Source organism: Podarcis tiliguerta (assembly GCF_965153285.1).
Source record: "Podarcis tiliguerta genome assembly, chromosome: 10".
Lineage (NCBI taxonomy): Eukaryota > Metazoa > Chordata > Lepidosauria > Squamata > Lacertidae > Podarcis > Podarcis tiliguerta.
This window is the reverse complement of record NC_139543.1, coordinates 25,337,206-25,358,502: the sequence shown is the minus strand read 5'-3', so window position 1 is coordinate 25,358,502 and position 21,297 is coordinate 25,337,206. Positions and strand designations below refer to the sequence as shown.

Genomic DNA, 21,297 nt, shown 5'->3' with positions numbered 1-21,297 from the left:
AGGTAATATCTGGGTGGTAAATCACCAATCCACCCAATTCCGCTACCCTCTTGCTCACTGCGGAATTAATGCGCTTCCTGGCCCTTTCGGCAGCCTTGGGTTGAGAAATGCCCTGCCAATTGCTCCTTTGCAGTAATTGTGACCAAAATATTTTAACGGTAGGTATTAAGGTCACCAATTCCCCCAAGTCTCTTAGAATCACGGATTGCAAAGTAAAGCAATCAACCTTTGCCATATCATTCTCCCCCAACTGCACCAAAATTGCCAAAGGGGGGCCATGTGAAAGCACCCTCTGCTTAATTAGTGGGATGAATTCACTCCACCGCATTCCCCGTCTGGATATCCACGGCACCTGTACATGCTGTGGGAAGCCGAGATCCCCTTCCAGACTGCCTCACTCTGATGCCAGCCCAGTACACGATGCTGTGCCCCACAATCCAGATACGGACTGGAGCGAGACCTGCACATGCTGCGGGAGGCCAAGACCCAGTCCCCTTCCAGCCTGCCTAGCTCTGATGCCAGCCCAGTAAACGATGCTGTGCCCCACAATCCAGATGCGGACTGGAGCTAGAAACATGGGCAGGAAGGCTGAGATGGCGCCCCCAGTCCAGACTCGTCAGGGTGCTTGCCAGCTCAGTGCATGATGCTGTGGCCGACAATCCAAATGTGAACAGCTGCTCCTATGAAAAAAGGAATAACAGACAGGCATCAGCACAGGCATCATTGGCGATGCTTCCTGACATAACCTTTTGTCAGCGTCAGACTTCCAATGACCCGTATTCACAATCCTGCCTACTAACAGGCCCCAGCGCGCAGCCTTTGCAGCAGCACCTATTTGGAAGGAATGAGGTGTGTTCAGCGGTAGGCAAGCCGCAGGCTGCAATAACAGGCGCACAATGTGAGCAATTAGATGCCTGTCGAACCAGAACCCATTTCTGTGCACTAGGATCGAGCCAGCCCCCAGGGGAACGAAAAGCCAAATATTTCCGGTATCCAATAACAGGGCAAGGGCCCACCTCACCTGTGACTGGAAGCCTGATGGTGGCAACCCTGCTCACTAGGTCTGACTTAGAGCTCCAGACACTTATGACAGGCTCCAAAGCAGATAAGGAAAAGTCCTGAGGCAATAAGCCTCCGAACTCTCAGCCCCGTGCTGGCTCCAACACAATTTCCCCAACCCTCAGTACACCAAAATTACAATGGAATACTGAAATAAGTCTTGTCTTGATCTTGAACCAGCCGACAAGTCTTAACTTGTTGCGGATACTGCATAGGTCAAACATTGACCGGCTTCCTGCCTGCTGGCCTGTGAAGTTCGGAGCCTATTCCAACCTTCCGAGACCCTGCGCACGACACACTTTTAGAAGGGTCTCTGAGAAATTAAAGCTTTACTCTAGCAGACATTGCAGCGGACTGAATTCTGATAGTTTTAACACTGCATCCGATCTGCAGCAGATGGGTGAATTACTGCAGGTCCTGCTCAGAGGATGGGGGCAGGTTCCTCTGAATGGCCGAGGACTGCCAGCTAAATTTTAAGAAATCAATCCCGGCCTTCTCATAAGACCTGAAAGCAGATGGGGAAACGTAAGCTACTACTCCTCATAATTAATAATTGTTGCCAAGTGCCAAAGGAGCTACAGAAAATCCGGTCTAGCTGGGCGTCCAGAGCCCAGGATCTGAAGCTCTCCAACTGAAAAAACGGGATAGAGCGACAGCAAAAACATTAGATGATCCCGAAATAAAGCGAGCAGAAACGCAATATTAAACCTTAAGCATTGCGAAGACTCTGCCAGAGCATGAAGACCGTTTTGCCAGGACTCTCATACTGCCTGGTTATCAGACCAAGACAGATCCGACGGTCCCTAAACTCCTCAGTCCAGATGTGCACTGACACTACAATGGGGAAAACTCGAGAAAAGTTAGGTTACATGTGATTGCCTTGCCCTGCCAGGCTCAAGGCCACTGTACATGATGATGAAGGGACCCCGGGCCATGAGACCACCTGGCCAAGCAGGAATGGAAGGAGCAGCCTGGAGCAACCACCCTGCATGCAAAATTTAACTGACCTAGGAATGATAGGATCTGACAAAGCAACACTTGCTTCAGAGGAAGTATTACAAGAATAACATCCTTCAAGGCAAACAGATTTTCCACAGGCAAGCAGATGTTTGAGCAACGGTATCCAGCTAGCCCCAAATACGTTAAAAGGGGCAGTAGGACCCACTATCCTCCACTGCCAACAGAACACCCAGCTCCTCAGGGAATAAAGGGGCATCCAGTAAGCTAAGCAGAGGCTGGTGTCACAAGAAACAGCCAGTAAAATAATCCACATAACGATACCCCCAGTTAAACGAGTCTTGACTCGCAATGTTCAATCCAGAAAGGCGCTAAAGGACTCCAGTGCTGCACAGCCTATTGAGCAACCCACTGGCATCGCCTTATGAATATAAGGACCATCCAATTAAAGCCTAACTACTTAAAATCTTGAGGGTGAACCGGCAGCAGCCTAACAGCCAATTCAATATTGCATAATGCCAACAAGGCACCTCCTCCAATTTGTTGGTAAGCTCAACTGCCTGATCCAAAGATGCATATTTCACGGAACAATTCCGGAGGGATAGCATCATTCACTGAGGTGCCTTTGGGATGTGATAAATATGGATCAGATGGAATCGTATGGGGCTCTCTTAGGGACGATCCCTAAGAAGTTCCAACAAAGCTGCCACCGGGCCAGCTTCCTGCATACCAGCTTCAGGTTCTATTGCTCAGGGAATTTCCATTTGAAATGTGGAGCTGTCCACATGTCCCCGTCCCTGTGATCCTAGCGAGCTAAGGGGATGATGGCAGCCCTGCGTCTAACATTCCCATCATAGTGAATTACCACTTATAGAATAGTGGGGTTGGAAGGGACTCCGAGGATCATCTAGTCCACTCTCCCACAATATCATCATCATCATCATAATCTATTTGTACCCCGCCCATCTGGCAGGGCTTCCCCAGCCACTCAGGGCAGCTTCCAACAAAATATTAAAATACAGTAATGCATCAAACATTAAAAGCTTCCCTGAACAGGGCCGCCATAGATGTCTTCTAAAAGTCTGGTAGTAGACATCTGGTGGGAGGGTGTACCACAGGGCAGGTGCCACTGCCGAGAAGGCCCTCCACCTGGTACCCTGTAACTTGGCTTCTCACAGTAAGGGAACCACCAGAAAGGCCCTCGGCGCTGGACCTCAGTGTCCGGGTAAAGTGATGAGGGAGCATGCAGCTGTCCCATACAGGGACCAATCCTGCAACCTAGGCATTACCGGCACCATAGGCTGACCGGCTGAGCTATCCATGATGATCCCTAAAGACTTGGAACAGCCTCACCCTGTCCCCTGGAGAGGTCCAAGGTGATGTCTGAATCATCATCAGCCCAGTGATGATTTACCTGCAAGGAGGTGTAAGCCTCATCCCTGCTCCGCTTTTTCCTGCCTCTGAAGACGCTTCCTTCCGGAAGAAGGCACCTGGGGCATCAACATGTCATCCTCTGCAGGAGAGGCAAGCTCTGGAGGCATCTGCAAAGGCCCTGTCATAGTCTGCAAAAAACCTAAACAATGTGAGAAACAGGTGAAACCAATGCTTTGTGCACCACATGGGGATGCTATTCAGGCCAGAAACGCTGCCAGAGGCCATCAAATTCTAGGGCCAAGCGGGCCAAGCCCTAGGATCACCTGCTAGGCCAGACATAAATGTTTCCAATGAGATAACAAACTCAAGGCAGCCCACCGCCTGTCCAGGTACCCCTGCTTGCCCTTTAGAGGGAAGCACCTCCTCAAGAAACCCCAAGTTCTTTTTGGGAGCAATATCACAAATGCGCCAAACTACCCAGCAACAAAATAGTCCAAAAGGAGCAGCTTGTTTTGGTATGTGATAACAATGGCTAAGTGGGGGATATGAACCCTGTCTCCCAGGTCCTAGTCCTGCGCTCTAGCCACTAAGCCACAATGGCTCGTCTCTAACTTGCAGAAAATAAACTTGTTCGGAAACAGCATAGTTAAAGAGCATACAAAGAGTGCTCATTGGAGGCACAGAGAGCCTCTGGCTCCATTCTGTCTGCCTAAGATATACATTAGCAACAAGTGAGCCTGCAAACAAACAGATACATTCTTATAGAGAGAATGAGTCACATGTCACAGGAACTTAACAATTTACTGTACTGCTAACTGTAGCAGGCTTAGGCCTGAATGATATGTGCAGGCCGTGCAGGCCGTGATGGCCTCCCAGCTTCTGCTCTCTGCCTTTTTTGTCTCATTGCAATATTAAAGGAACTCAAAATAGTGCTCCCGCCCCAGGCTAAATTAAAACTCAGCCAACAGCACTGCAATCACCCAAAATAAAGCCAATCTATGAGGATACTATAAACGAAAGTGATTCCAGGTAACCTGGAAATTTACTGTACTGCTAACTGTAGCAGGCTTAGGCTTGAATGATATGTGCAGGCCGTGCAGGCCTCCATGCTTCTGCTCTCTGCCTTTTTTGTCTCATTGCAATATTAAAGGAACTCAATATAGTGCTCCCGCCCAAGGCTAGATTAAAATTTTGGCCAATAGCACTGCACGCACCCAAAATAAAGCCAACCTATGGGGATGGTATAAATGAAAGTGATTCCAGGTAAGCTGGGAACCGCCCTGGCTAGCCCCACAATTAAACAGGCAAAAATGGGGAAAACCTTTTTGCAAAAGAAAACCCCTAATGGGGGGCTCTCTCCCTATTGGGAAAGGCAAGCCAAGGAGGATTAAGCACAGGCAGTGCTCACAGGTACAGGGAGAATCTTCCCAAAGGGCAGGATAAGGGGTGGGGTGGGAAATCAAACAGGGAAAAAAAAGGGGGGGGAATTAAATTAATTAAGGGACTAGAGAAGATTAAAAAGAAGGGGAAAATAAAGAAATGTAACCAGACAATGAGAAGATCGCTCCACTGTCCTCCAGACGGTCCAAGTGCTCCAGGTGATCCGTTGCACGCAGCAAAAGAGAAAGTACAAGGCTGCGTGCAGAGTATTTAAACCTTTTTACCCCTCCCACCAAAATTGCAACATAACTTTTACCCCAGCAACCCAGTGAACCAATCACTGCCCCAGGCCATCTTTAGAGACCTTGCCTGGTAACAGAGGGGTGGCTCAGTAGACCCCACCGCAACACGTGCTCTCCCTGAAGGAGAACACGCTTTACGAACTACCAGCAGCACTTCCATTTCACTTAGATTCAGGCTCCATTCAGAAGGCACTTTATTCAGTCTTCCTGTTTCCCTACCTGTTGATTTCCAGACTATGTGATCTTTCACATGACATAAACACCACTTCTGGAAGTCTAGTGGAACCCAGCAGAAGTTCAGTGCTAATTTCCATGTTACTTTTTTCCAGAAAAGAAATCTCTTTGCAACTCCCGTGAACTTGGTTTCCATACAATCTCACATCTCAGCACTGACCAGACCCAGTGGACCCATAAGGCCCTTAACTTTCTTAGCTGTGGACAGGCTGTGTGTCTTCAAGTTTTAACATGTAACAAACAAACACCCTCCTGGCTGTGCTGTCTGCTGGAGGCACAGCCAGCTTTTATGCCTGACTGGCAGGTCCTATGGAAGACTGGCTCTGCCAGGTCTACTACCAGAGCATTACTCACCCAACATTGCCCTAATTGGCACAGACAAATGTTAAATTTTGGTGGGCGATTCTGCCAGTCCCTGCGGCTGTCCAGCACCAATACTGACATTGGCCAACCACGAGGGCTGATAGCGCTCCTTCTTCATTACCCGGAAACCACACCGGGAAATCGCCACCAATTTCTGAGTTACGGTAAGCAGTCTTAACATGTCAAAAAATAAATAAATTGTAACTATAGCATCCTGCTTTGCTTTACTTTACTGTACAGTAAAGGATGAATCTATAACTAAATTTTGGAACAAATTATTATTTTATTACAATAGCAACCTAAGCCTAATGGATCACACAATATCTTTGAATGCTTTCATATGAAAAGCCAAGAATAATAAATAAGCTTATAGAATTCTATTTATCTCATCTGACTATATGAACTATGAAGGTAACTTCCAAAACGCTTCTCTTTTCAAATCCTTAGAAGCGTGTTTTCCTTTGCTGCATTTTTGCATAGATATACTTCATAAATATGATTACAATTTTCTCTCTGATACACTTTCAATTTACTATTTATATTGGCCATATATTGAATATCAGTGTCACATCAACTACAGAGTGACTGGATAAAGAAGGTCGTAGAAGTAGCCATTATTTTCATTTTTTAATTTGCTTTCCACCGCCATGAAATTTTATAAGCTTAATATTCTTTTAAATTATCCTTTCTGCACCCATACACGAGGGATATGTATGTGACTTTGAATGACATTTGCAGTTTAGAAACACAGAGGTTGGTATCTAAAATTCCCAGCTCCTGGGGGAACCCAGAGAAAAAGCAATATTCCCACAATGGGAAAGGAACACATATAGTAAGGTTAATTAGATAATTCCAAAAAATGCTTACCTGCCTGGGCTGACCTGCCATCTCTCCCATCTCAAAGCAATGACTAGAAGGATAATAAATGTTAAAATAAGTTTGTTGCTTAGAAAATGCTGTATTGGCTGACCATAATTGTCTTTAGGAGCAATCCTCAGAAGTTTAATCAAAGTGTCAGATGCCAAAGGATTATTGGTACACTCACAAATATGCTACAGCATAAGCTTTCATGGACCGCAGTCTGCTTAATTAAAAGCATGAAGTGCTATCTCGAGTTGCGACTGGGAGTGGGAATTGTAAACTGGGAGGTCAATTTAAAGGAAAACGGAATGCTGAATTTCTGTATTTCATTTCCCTCTGACTTCCCCATTTAAGTAAGCAGCTAGTACGGTAAATACTGGGAGAATAACCACAATCTTAATGACCACCCAGCTTTTATAAAACAAAGCCATACACCAGAGGCAGATTTAGGACAGTATGATTGGTTCCGCTGCACTGGGTGCTGAGTGCAGGGAGCACAGCAAGGTGTCGCAACTATGACATAGTGAATTAAGCAGAACGGAGGGCGAGAGGTGGGTTCGTATTTTGGCCTTGAACAGGGTGCTGCTGAAATTTTAAAGACCAAAGTCTGCCCCTGCATACCCATCTGCTTGTAAGTACAATGGTACCCCTGGTTAAGAACTTAATTCGTTCCGGAGGTCCATTCTTAACCTGAAACTGTTCTTAACCTGAGGTACCACTTTAGCTAATGGGGCCTCGTGCTGCCGCTGCAGTGCGATTTCGGTTCTCATCCTGAAGCAAAGTTCTTTACCTGAGGTACTATTTCTGGGTTAGCGGAGTCTGCAACCTGAAGTGTTTGTAACCCGAGGTACCACTGTATCCCCAATGAGTTCAATAGGACAGAATTCTAAGTAGAAGTGCAGCCTTATTTTACTGAGCTGAGGTGTAGCACCACATTTTAAAATCACCTCATGAGGAGATGTAAAAATGAGAGACTGTTCAAACATGAAGCTGGTGCTTCTCTACATAACCACTGTAAGGAGAAGGCAGCCTTAAGCCCACAAATAGGGTGAGGGAGGAAAGTTGGCGCAGGTGAAAGAGAAGCTTTTCTGAAGCCCCCTCAACCATTTTCACAAGGGACAAATTTGTAATTACACATTCGCCGTATGCAAATTGAATGGAGGGAAATGGCAAGTGGAATATCAATTTTTAACATGAATTTTTTTTTGGGGGGGTATTAATTCTCTAGACTAGATTAAAACAGAAGTAATACACCCCAGTATGCCCATAGTGTCATTTTGTGAGATTGTATTCAGTCTTACCCATAATGTTAGCAAAAAACAGAAAGAAGGAACGGTGTCAGGTTATTCGTTATGCTTCAAAATCCCTTGGGATAGAAAGATTGGGAGGGAGATAAAAGTGTGCTGAGGATACCACTGAAGGCCTACTTCAGACACTTACTGGCTCATCAATCCTTTTGTGTGGTGGAGGAAACAAGTGCCTCTTTCTACCACATACCTAAATTACATGTCATACAGACCCTTCATAAAGCAACTTATCAGTATGAAGCCCTAATTTGCACAAAAGAAGAAGAGAGGGAGATCATGACAGGGAACACATACACACAGAGCCTTTTTTCTAGCTAAAGGGGGGGGGGTGATTTGTAATTATTTCAAACAAGTAGATTCCAATAAGGCATTGAAATGTGGCTGGCATATATGAAAGAAATAGCCAATTATCTCAAAGGTATGTGGTACGAGGGAACAAAAGCTGTGAAATTTGCATCTTTCAGGCTCCTTGTTTATACAGCTGTAAGCAAAAGACAGATGTGCAAAGGAAAGGTTGTTTTCTCTGAGGATCAGAAAATATAACATGGTAAACCTCACCTGTGTTTTATGGCTGACTTTCTGGGGAAACAGGCAAAGGGGTCTTTAAAAATGTAGGCCACAGATCTTAAAGGTGCTGAAAGTCATTATATTTTAGTAGGACCAAATATGCTGTGGAATTTAAGGTTCCCAGCCGTCCTTCATTCTACAGGGATGTCCCTTTTTGCCAAGTCATGACATCTCCACAGAATATAACAAATGTCCCTTATTACCACACTCCCAAGTTCCAGGGCAGCTTATTAAAATTTTGTCACCCTCTAGAGTGAAACTCAAGCTGGCTCCCTTATGTGAAAAAAGCGCTAGCAGCTCAGACGTGAAATGGATTGCCTCATATTTTGCTAGCAAAGTTAGATCTCTGAAAGACTTGAACCCAACTGAACAGCATCTTGCACTTTGCAGCTGAAGAGACCTTACTTTTTTTCCTAAGGAGTTAAGCAGTTCTTATCCTGATATTTCAATGTGCAGATATACAAAAAACATAATACATACCCTGCTGAGGTGGCCTAGATTGGACCAAAACTCATCAATGGGATGAGCTCTTAGCCATTAACAGCTGGAGCCAGTCTGAAAAATCATGGAAGTTGATGTGAATGCTTAGGCTTGACATACATCAGGAAAATTCCTGACATGTTTTGGTTTTGGGGTGTAAAAATGGATTTCTCTTTTAAAAAATTGGTGGGTTTCTTTAAAAAAGCTCAACAACTTTGCAGGTATCAGGAATTTTACTTTTTAAAATGTGGCAACCCTATGAATGCCTATCTTTGGCTGCTTCGAATGATGATATGTGCCTTCAGTCACCTTACATCCCCTTGCTTTCTCTTGGCCTTCAGGCCTAGGTAAAACTCTGCAGTACCAGGTCTGAGCGAATGGTCTCAAGCTGAGGATGCTCAGCCAATGTCTTCCCTTTTTTGTGCAGCCTGTTTAGATGCCCTTATGAGGAGAATGCAGAGGCCAACTTAATCAAAGCTCCCAAAATGAAACATCCAACCCAAACCAAAGTAGTTTGTGCTACTATATGTCAGCTGACTTCTTCTGAAACAACTCCCTTAAATAGCCAAATGCTTTCTTTTTCACCTTTGGCTGGAACTCAAGTTGAAAAGCAAGGGTAGACTGTACATTGATGTCAGTATTGTGGGTAGTAGAGGCAAAATCACCCATTCCATTGGTATGTTGCCATTACTTTGAGAGGTAGTCTTTATGGGTTGGTTTAAGCTAATTCATATCTCCAGAAAGTTGCCCTACTCCCATTTTGACTGCTGCTTCTATTGTTTCTGACTCTTGCTTTGACACCTGCTTCACCTTTTAGCCTGAGATAGGACCTTCCACCAGACAGCATCAAGCTCTGAACTTAAGGAGAAAAACACTGGGACACTGGGACACTGAAACAGATAGGCCAGACTGGTTCACCGAGCAGGGAGGCATCAGGAAAGATATGTTCTGTCTCTTTTCTAATACTATGCACAAAAACGCTCACTGTGAAGAGGCGGGGGAAGAACTAAAATTATGACAGATGGGATTTCCTCCCTCGTAAATCATTCTAAAATCAGAGTACACTTTTCAGAACCCATCAATTAGATATTAAAATTCAGGGGGGAATTTAGGATGAGGGGAATGCATTTTATTAGTGTTAGGAGTTTGTGAGTGTTAGACATTTCTAAATTCCTGGAATAAGTAAGTGTTAGAATTTAATCAAGGCTTGGGGTGTTAAAACTGGCTGCCAGACCCGGGTGTATCAAGCTGTGTACTAGACACTTCTAATCCCCTAGAATCAGCAAGTGTCAAAACCCAATTGAGCCAGGCTAGCCTCTTGTATTGAGGTGATAGCCTGGGTGATGAGCCATTAAGACAACAAAGGGTGAAAGGAACTTGGTGTGATATGTAAAATGAACATGGCCCCTCCCTCAACAGATAAAGCTTGACTGTGAGAGAAGCAAGACCCTCTTGGAGTGTTAATGCCACGAACTCCTCCCTTGCGAGCTGAGGCTTTATGTATGTGTAAATAAACCATAACTCTTAGATACCACGGTCTTCACTGTACCTCATTTCCAAAAGGAACACTAACCCTGGGTAAAGTGCACTTGGAACCCCTAAAATCTTGCACCACTTGGAGAATGGAGTGGCGTGCAACAGTATGTATTTAAGTCATATACATATATATAATCAGATGGCGTTTCTGTTTCACGCATTTCCACTGACTTTTACTGTACATCAACAAACCTGGGATGTATGTGGGTAATGCTGCAGAAGCAAAAATGGTGCTCTGTATTTGCCAAATGATGCCAATATCCCTCCTTTCTCTCACTTGCTGCATTTTAATTGGAACTATAAGGTCAAGTCAACAAGACTGAAACTGGTGCATATTTCATGTGCCCAAGATACTCAGATTCATCTTCTTTTTCTTAAGAAAAAACAAGAATACTTTTTCACCCCCTCTGAACTATGCATGCCAATATATGGACATATTTAGCAAAGTGCCCTTGGGAAATAAAAGAACATGTGAAACTCATTTTTTATTTTCCAGTAAACTTCACAACACTCTCTGTGATTCCATCCTTTCGATGGATTTCTAGTTTATCTTATGTGTGAGAAATGACCTTCTAACCTATGTGTGACAGTTGTTTGGCTTTTATTAAGTGCCTTGTTCACTAGCAACGTTGGGGCATTACTCATATATATTTGTGTGTGCTACCTCAGTAAGCTATGGAGAATTATTTTTATATTGTTAAATGCAGTCTCTGGCTGCATGCCGCTTAAACATGGCTGGTGTCAGGGAGAAAGCTTGCCAATTTAGTTTTCAGATGGGTCTGAAAGACAGCTTGGATTTTCCCTCTCTATGTGAATTTGTGAACATCTTCAATTTCTTTCTTTGGAAGTACAGCACTATAGAAGACACACACACAAACACACAGCAATCTCAACCTTACAGCTGAGGGTGCTTTAGGAGGTGGTGTTAGGGCTGATGGCAGAATGCTCGGTACATTGTGGGCATTTTCCCAGTGTGCCAGTAGAACGTTCCATTGCCTTAGATATTCTGCCTGCAAAACAGGAGATGCAGCACATATAAAGCCTCTCTCCATTTCTCAGACATGCAAACAGAAATGGTGCAACTCTAGCAGTCAGCGGGAGGAAAAAGCTGCTGTGCTGCACCTCCTGTCGTGGCTACAGCGAAATAGAGTGATAGATCTGGTGGTTGCTCCATAGATCTGGGGTAGTTAGGAGTACTCTTGGCATTATCTATTAAGACTCAGTATTATACTTCACTGAAAGCCACCCTGTGAGGGCAACACTCAACAGCCCTTTCACATCCTCCAACATCTATCCGATGAAAGTAGGGACCATGATGATAATTTTACTATTTATACCCCACACATCTTATTGTGTTGTCCTCGCACTCTGGGCAGCTTCCAACAGACATAAAAACATAACAAAACATTAAACATTTTTTAAAACCTTCCATATACAGGATTGTCTTCAGACGGCTTTGGGGTTGGATAACTCTGTACCCTCCAGCTTTTCTCCAATCAAAATAGGGACAGCTTTTCTAAATCACGGACATCCCTGGTATATAGGGACACTTGGAGGATCTGCCCTTTGATGCTGTCAACCATTCTTTGGCATTAGAAGAGAAGTAAACTCTGTGTGGTTTATAATGAAAGCCAATATTAGCCTCTAGTCCTGTAATGTCACTGGGGTTTTCTTCTGGGTAGGCATGCATAAGATGGAACTGTTGAAGTTGTTTTGAAGTAATTGTTATTACCATCTCACTTTACTGATTTAACAAAGGAAAACATTTCTAAAAAGTGTCCAGTATTAGCAATATTCCAGACAATGCAAGTTGTAAATTTATAATTTTGTTCTTCAAAAATAATAGCTCTAAAAAAAGCTGACAGGTTACTCTGATTTGCATATCAATTTATTTTCCAAATGAGGCTTATATAGTATTTTCCAGTTTTGTTTCACAGTTGTGCACAAATCGCACTAGACGTTGCGTGCCTGACTGAGAGCATCCTTCTGGCCATTCAGCATGTGAATCAGTATTCTGACCCATGGTTCCATTTATGTTCTCATGTTCAGATGGAGTTACTGCACAAAAAGAATTCCGAATTCAGTTCAGTGGAAGAAGGAATCTCGCATGCAGCTCTTTACGGACACAGATACAGCCCTACAGAAAGGAGAGGTAGGTGTGCATGTTGGAGCCACCACACATAGAATGAAAATAGTTCAGCAACCTCATAGACCAGCCTCATACCCAGCACTGCCCTTCCCACGTTGAGCATATTTAACTGAACGTGCTTTGAAGCCCCCTGATGATTGGGAACCCAATTACAAGGAGGCTGTTAAGTCAAATACACATAGAAACCTCCTTCAGACCTTCTTGCCCAGCGTGGGAAAACTGGGGTGGTACAGTCAGGTCAAGTGAATGAAGTGATATTGGGAGCAAAGCTGACACTCGCAGCCGAGTGAGAAACTGAACAGGACTCGCAGATCTGGGTGACGACGGTTTGTTTATTAGCGAGGTTCTGTTAAGCTCCTTAGCACAGTATTTTCCTAGGCCAAGGTAAGACTAACGGTTCTAGATGCTGGACTGTTAAGGGGACAGCACAGGCGACCCCCTCCCCACTTAAGGGGGCTACGTTGTGGGGCCCTTGTGCATAAGTAAAATCGTGTAAAATGGGGTGCATCCTCCAAGCACCCTTTCAACGTCTTCTACGCTGCTCTCTCTTCAATCCACACCAAAAATACCGTATCCAAAAATATCCACAGCTAGAACTGAAACTCTGGAGCTGGCAGGAGGACATGTGGGAAATTGGCTATTGCTGCTGCGCTTCCCTGCACATCAGCTGTTAGGTGGGGAGGCTGAGCAGCATAAACAAAGCCCCACTGCATCTCTGGTCTCTTTGGGGCTTCCTCTGCCCTCATTGACGTACTCTTTGGACTCCATGGAGGGTCTGCTCATGAGCCATGAGGACTCTCCAGCTCTCTCCCGCCATTTCCGACTTTGAGTTGAATTATTTATTTCCCTGCGCTGCGTGCATACAAGTCAATTCCACATAAGTGTGGGGACGTCTGTACATCGTTAATTCAATGTGCCTGAAAACAATCCACCCACTTAACACGTAGTAAGTTCCATTAAACCTAGTGAGACTTTCCTTCTGAGTAAATGTGCTCATGATTGAACTGTTTGCCTTTTGCTTCCCGTATTTGACTACTGGGAGAATAGCGCCAGTACTAAATGAATGCAGCGTAATCTCTTCTTCACTTATTATGTTTTAATTTCAAGAAATAAGATAAATGTGTGCTAATTCAAGTTCCTCTACGGGAGGGGGAAAAGAGCATGTGGAAATCTCCATTAAAGACTCCCAACTAACTGCTTCCCACACCTGCAAGAGATTTCAAAGACATAAATTAGATTGAGCCCAGCATCAGCTTTGTAATATTCAGCTCTTTGTGCATCTGATAGGAAATCAGATTGCAAGTCCTTCCAGGAGAGTGCATTAAAGGTGACAGAACAAAGCTCTTGTGGAGGCCTCGTGAAACAGAGACAATACTGAGTATTAATTCAGTGTCCATTTTGATTCCTTGCACTCAGAGGGGAAATGAGGATTGAGTGACAGCTTTATTTAGTAAGTCATAGGCTGCTGAAAATTTCATGAAAAGATGCAACTTGCATGCAAAACAGGAAGGCTTGTTATTAGCAGCCCCTGATAAGGTACAGTAAAAAAAGAGAGAAGTGAATAATTCTCATTAGATGTCACCTGTTAAACAGCATGAAATATAAATTAGCTGCAAATCTGATCTACATAAAACGGGCTTTGTGTTTGTGGTAGGAACCTTATCAGACCATCTTTCATTGACATGAGGACTTTTTTGTTGTATTTTTCTGCCCTTAGTTTGGAATAATAATAGTTGCAGTGTTTGTTGTGCTCCTGTTTGGTGACAAAGATTGCACTATAAATTTTTAGAGGGTTTTTTTTGGGTCCATATTTGCTTCTTATGTGTTCCTTTACATTTTTGTACCTTCCCTTTAAAAATCTAAGAAGTGACTACTAAAGTCTCATGTAGGGTTGTCAAATAGGTATCCAGGAAAATCACTCTGGGTAGGGTTGCCATATGTCTAGATATTCCAATGATGGAATTAGTGTCCAGGGGAATTTCAGGAAATTGGCACAATGTCCAGGCTTTTTATTTTTTACTTCTTGAAATACGGCAACCCTATTTTTGACTTTAAGGCTACACGCACCATATATTTAAAGCACATGACTTCCCCCAAAGAATAATGAGAACTCTAGTTTACCCCTCACACAGCTACATTTCCCAGCACCCTTAACAAACTGCAGTTCCTGAGGGAAGTCATGTGCTTTAAATGTATGGTGGGTAGGCAGCTGAGGTGTGGGACAACAGCTATCTAAGCCAAACTGACTTGATTTATTTAGTGCTCTGTGGTTGTAAGATATGTGATTGTCACAAAGCATGAGAGTCTCTATATGATACCCACAAATGAGAATTTTATGTCATGCTGAAACATTGTGCCTGGTTTGTGCCTTGCACTGGGGATAGAGTACAAACATATGGACCACTGAGGTCATCAGTGACCAAAAGATCAGCTCATTCTGAAAATGATCCAGTGTTATTTGCAGAGTGATGATCTGCATCAATTGCATTAACAGCCTTCTGTGCCTTTGGATTCCTGTAGTGAGATGGCCTGATAAATTTCTGAGATGGTGATCTACCACAGCTTGACACATTTACAACAAATACTTCTTTTGTCTGCTCAGTGAGGATATTGTCGGGAAGAGGCAGGGCTGAAGCCAGGGTTTCCCCATCAGAAGCTTCCTCGTCATTTTTGCTGGGCAGGCATCCATTTGTTGAGCGTGTACCTCTGCCTTCACGTAAGTGCAAGCAGTGTGTAGCAGTTTAGGGAGGAGCAAATTTGAATCCCTAGAAATTATGTTCCTGGGGCATCCTTGAAATATCTGAGCTTGTGTCTCGCTGTCAATATTTGAATTCACGGGAAGCAGCTAGGCTTCTCAAACGTGCATGAAACTCATCCATGCGTTCCTCCAGCTTTTGCCTGGCCTGGTGGAACTTATAACCTCAAAATCAATATTTTTCCTTGGAGAAAAATGCTTTGTCAGTGCCTCCTTTGCACTCGTAATCATAATCACCTCCTGCAGCTGGTAAAGCTATCAAACACTTGTTCTCCAGCTTAGTGCAGAAAAAGTACACACTTTTTAATACTGTGGTCTATCTCCATAGCACAGAACAAAATTTCCAGTCATTCATTTACCCTCACAATTTTGTGGGAATCATGAGCAACAAATGAGGGGAGGTTGGTAGAGCAGCCATAGTAGGTCTAGTTTTCTCTTTTCAGTTTTAAACATAGCAGGAAGGTGAAGTAACAACACTCACACACTTACACTATCAACAGGCATTCAGAGGTTTTTGCCTGTGAAATAGTCCTCAGCCAGTGCCCAGAAGTCTCTCATCAAAATTGTAAGTTGTACTCTTGGCACAAAGGATGTTGACCAAAATATTTTATTTATAAACTGAAGCAAATATTGGGCATGATGAAAAGCCACCTGAAATCTATGTTCTCAGTTCCATGTTGACCTGCTTTCCAGAGCTTGTGTGTTAGAATCTGGACTGGAACTGCTCCTGACCCTGGTGAACTAGAACACACAAACACAAAACATGGACTAGGCCCCTCCACATTACAGTGGTCAGGAATACAATGGTACCTCCGGTTGTGGACGGGATCCGTTCCGGAGGTTCAGTCGGATCCTGAGGTTTCTGCAACCTGAGGACCACTTCTGCGCATGTGCAGAAGTGGTCTACTGCTAAGTTCCGGCACCTCTCAGGTGGGCACCATTGCCATTCTAAGAGAACAAGGAAGGCGTTCATAGTGAGTTCTGACATCTCTTTTTCTAGAAAAATAGCACTGGCTGTATCACATATTTGTATGCATCACAGTACTGGCAGTTTTCTTTTCATCCCCAGTGCAGAATTTGCTTCCCCTCCCCCTCAGCTTCACATGCAGTGTTTCTCAACCTTGGGTCCCCAGATGTTGTTGGACTACAACTCCCATCATCCCTGAGCTCTGGCCTTGCTAGCTAAGGATGATGGGAGTTGTAGTTCAACAACATCTGGGGACCCAAGGTTGAGAAAATCTGATAAGATTTTCAGAGCTGTCCATCACAACCCGAAGTGCGCTTCAATTCTGTTAGGATTTTTTCCTAAAATAGTATGATATGCTGACAGTAACAGGTGGCTCTCGTAATCTCAGTTCTGTATTTCACATGGTAGAATTTAGAGATGCAAATAGCCCAAGGTTGATGTTCAATTCTTTATAAATCTGCAGTCCACTGTCCCTCACAACACAGAGCAGTGTGGCCCTTCTGCACCTTACGGCACAACTCATTCTGCAGCCATGATCTAAAACATGTGGCTTTCTGTAGTCTGGCCTCAGTAACTGCAGGCATCCTATCGACACAGTCTGCTGCCTGCTCAGGATCAACATAGGACACCTATCAACCATGGAGCTATACTCAGGTTCAACTCAGAAAAAAGTGAACAGAATGAAAATACCTTCAAAAACATGGAATGGGCATGGTTCTTTACAAACCAGGAAGTCTAACTTGGATGCCATCATTTCAAGGTTGACAAAAAATAAATAAATCCTTACACAGCACATGCCTTTAATACTAGGGTTATTAATTTTTTTAACCAAAAACGTGGGACTTTTATATTCATAGTATCAAAATTAGGGTCATTGCACATGATGTGTCATTGCACGAATCCTTATGAGTGCTTGGATGTGCCCATAACCCTGTGGCTGCACATGCAGGTGTATCTGTGATCTGCTTCCATCTGTTTTCTCTGTCATCTTCCTTTTCTTGGGGAAGAATAAAAAGCCCTTTTATTTTTTTGCAGTTGGGTGTTTTTGTTAAGGTGAAAAACCAATGGATCATCATTCACCAAAAGGCTTAAATATCTGCTGAGTTTTCTTTCCTGGACATGTTTATTGTCCGTAAGGGTTAGGGTTGCAGCTATTGTGCATGTTGGAAGGAGGCGGTTATGTTAAAAAAATATATCAATAAACGAGCGACATGAGCAAAAAGATAAATGCTGCATTATTTAATGCTTTTATTTAATATTGATTTTCTTTATAGTGATCATAGCTGGAGCTTATGGTTATAACTGCTTTTTACAACGTGGGCATCTTGTATGAAATAAAAATATTTGATGACACAAGGCTTATCACTGGATAGTGTACACGAGGGGCTTTGTTAACCACCCTGAGTTTTTGCCTCAAGCTGTGTAACTTCTTCAAAGATATTAATTTCATATGTTAATGTCTGTATAATCAAAGGGTCTTATTTACAGACTGGGACTCGCTTAATTTGCACTCTATGCTTACCAGCAAAATTTTTACATGTTTCAGGCATTAAATATACAACTTTGTCACTTGATCACAAAGCTTTTTCTCTACAATAATGGTCAACCGGTGAGCTATGGGAATACGAACACACTAATCATAAAACAGCTAATGTTGGAAAACTATTCAGGAAAAGGATACAGAAGTTAGCCTTCTGTTGCTCGATGCGTACATGCATGCTGTAAATTAATACAATGAATTCTCATTCAAAAGTAATTATATATCAGTGAAGTACATACACGCTCTTCAGGCATTTCACTCATGCATAAAAGCAACATATCGAGGAGGGAGAGGTATGCTAAGCTCTGAAATTAGTCCACACAAATTTGAGTGTGAACTTGCAAGCCAAGGCTTCATCTGGCCCCAACCCACCTAGTAGAATAAGGACACCGTACAATGACTTTGGATCTCCTGAGATGGGAAACCTCCTATGCTTGTGAAGGCTCTCCACTTCAGAAGTTCACACTCCAACTCATGGAAAGTAACGGGGACAACAGATTAGGACACTCATATCTACTCTCCCTGTTTGTGTGTTGCTTTTACAAGTGAATAGAACGCCTGAAGACTTGAATCTTTGCAATAAAAGGGATGTGCAGTGACTACAACATTCACCTTGTATCTGTAGCGTTTGGAAGCACTCAGATCTATTTTGGATCTGCTCAATGTCCAGTACAATTTGTTATGTGTGTTTTGATCTGATCTGTTAAATCTGAAGGTCTCTCCCTCTCTCATACGCACCCCAGTGATTACAATGGGGAACCTAAGAATGACTATATAGCCTTTCTTTCCTGTGGGTGATTTTTGCAAGCAAAGGAGCTTCTCCAAAGTATACTTTTATTTTACATTAATAAAAAACTTTAAAAATATGTATTAGGCAGGTCCAGGCAAAGGCTTTCATGCCGGAAACTTTAAAGTCCCCCCTTTCATATTTCTGGACTTTATTAGCAAAACCAGAAGGAGCACAAGCAGTGAGATGAGCTAATCTTGCCACTGGGCAATGACAGAATAAGGCTGCAGGCTTGCGATGCTCACTTCTTTTTCATGTTCAGGGGCCAACAATTTGCCTGGAATATTTCTCAGTAGATATGTGTCTGTCTGTTAAGCTTTGTAATTTCTGCAAAGCCAACCCTTCTGATGGGCTGAAGCTTGTGAAATTTCAGAAAGATGGGTACAGTGGTTCTCCACAAGGGCAGACTTTACAATTGGGGTGGGGGTTAGTAAGAACATTCCCTCTCCTAGTTTTATGTGGGCAATTGGTGTGAAAAATGGTAACATGAGGAAAGCGCCCCCTGGATATTAAACTTGTCAAAGTTCAGACAAATAGATTCAGAAGCTATTGTGCTAGGTTATTTTACCCTCATTATAAATTGGAATAGTCAGGTTTTTCCCCCTCACTGACCCCACTTCTCTGACACATACAACCATGGTTTGCCGCCATGACTCAATTGAAGCCAGTTATATGTAAGGCTACACAGGTATTTTTGTCACCTATGATGTCTTATCAACCTTGAACCTATAATTTCAAATACTAAGTTACAACCAAACCATGGCTATCATTGGTGCAGACGTATAATGACAAACCTGGTTAATGCTATGAAGCAAAAGGGGTATGTAAAGGAATTTACAAGTGAGATAATCCAGAAATCTATTTTTTATTCATATTGGCCAATAGATCCCAAGCTAGCTAAATATTCCGTTTTTTGAACACGGATTAAGTGTATAAGCAAATCCATAGTTAAAATGAGGAGTGAGTATATAAATATTTAGCTCTGTCAGCAGCTGAAATAGGAACTGCTCACATTTTAGTTTTGTGAAATAATATATATTCAACCTAAAAAAGCAAACCTAAAAAAGGATGGTCGGGCTAGCAATGTAAGAAATACAACTTTGTCCTATCACGGTAACTAAAGAGTTTCTGAAAAATAATGGAATGAAGTGGCTTTATTTTTATTATTTTTTTAAGAGGAAAGAAGTCTTTCCTTGGGCTATTATAATGAAGAAAAAGTGTTCCAAATGTGAACTAATGAAGTACTAAGTAATGAATATTTAATTTGTATAATTTACTGAAGTGTGCCACAGAATCAGAGCTCCATTCTTCAGAAACATAACGTTCATTAGGCCCATAGTGTAGCCTGCCTGCAATTATTACTATTTTTTCCTCCTGGACTATTGCAATAAATAAAAGCCGCAAACTGAGAGGGAGGGGGCAGAAATCCCGGAAAGTACAGGAGGCAAATAGCAACGAAGGACTGTGGTGTCCACCAAAAAGAAGTAAACTACCTGTTTTCACTCATAATAGAAAAGGGATAAGCAGCCAAAAGAGCATGAAGAAAAATAGAAAAGGTAATAGAGGCTTAGCTTAGCAGGCTTTTTGCCCGTCAGTGAAAACATTATTAAATTAGCTTCGCTGATGGAAGGAATCTCACAAAAACAGAACAGTATGATGACTTGGTGTGAGATTGTAGCAGTATTGATGGCGGGGAGATAAGTGCTACCAAAACTGTGCAGAATAAACACATCAGACTGAGGCGATCATATTTTTCATGTGATGTGATGTGAATTTTAATATAAGCATGGAGGGAAATGAACATCTAAATAGCACAAGATGCCCATGAACAAAGGGGCAAGCTCCCATAGGCTGCAGCTGGAATGGTAAATATCAAGCATTCTTCTTCTTTTTCTTATATTGAAAAGAATTGGCTTCTGTCATGCAAGAAATGCCTTGCTTCCTAAGCACAGATCCAAGCAGAATGTTGTATATTTGCATGAGGGAAGCTCGCATTTTTTAAGCAGAATCGAGACAAGAGGGATAAGCTGATGAAAGCCAACTCTTCATAAATTCATTTCACATGACAGGAGAGACAGTAGCAGGAAGTAGTTAGGTTGTTAAACCAGGGACACCCAAGTTCAGACACTCTCCAACACAGCCATGAAGTTCATTGGGCAAATCATAGGATAATCACTTCCTCTCAGCTTCACCTACCTCACAGGGTTGTTGTCAGGATTCAGATGAGCTGGGAGGGAAGGTGGGATTTACATCTAAGAAAATAAAAATGAAATGTCTGTTCCTGGTGAGGCATTTCCCCCCTTTATTTAGTTAATTGCAATGTTTATAAGCCTTAGCTTATATACCATATAAACCTCCATAGCCTCCAATATTTCTCCAGTGAAAATTGTTGTTTAGTCGTTTAGTCGTGTCCGACTCTTCATGACCCTATGGACCAGAGCACGCCAGGCACTCCTGTTTTCCACCGCCTCCCACAGTTTGGTCAAACTCATGTTGGTAGCTTCAAGAACACTGTCCAACCATCTCGTCCTCTGTCGTCCCCTTCTCCTTGTGCCCTCCATCTTTCCCAACATCAGGGTCTTTTCCAGGGAGTCTTCTCTTCTCATGAGGTGGCCAAAGTATTGGAGCCTCAGCTTCATGATCTGTCCTTCCAGTGAGCATTCAGGGCTGATTTCCTTA

The 21,297-nt window shown here is 43.0% G+C and overlaps 1 long non-coding RNA gene across 1 annotated transcript in view; it reads left to right on the top strand.

Annotated features, from left to right (window-relative positions):
* The window catches only part of LOC310658287, a 116,300-nt gene that overhangs the window by 36,236 nt on the left and 58,767 nt on the right, over nucleotides 1-21,297 (top strand). Inside the window, exon 3 of the long non-coding RNA XR_014502184.1 lies at nucleotides 12,470-12,572. This is a non-coding gene — a long non-coding RNA (uncharacterized lncRNA). The remainder of the gene's footprint in view (nucleotides 1-12,469; nucleotides 12,573-21,297) is intronic.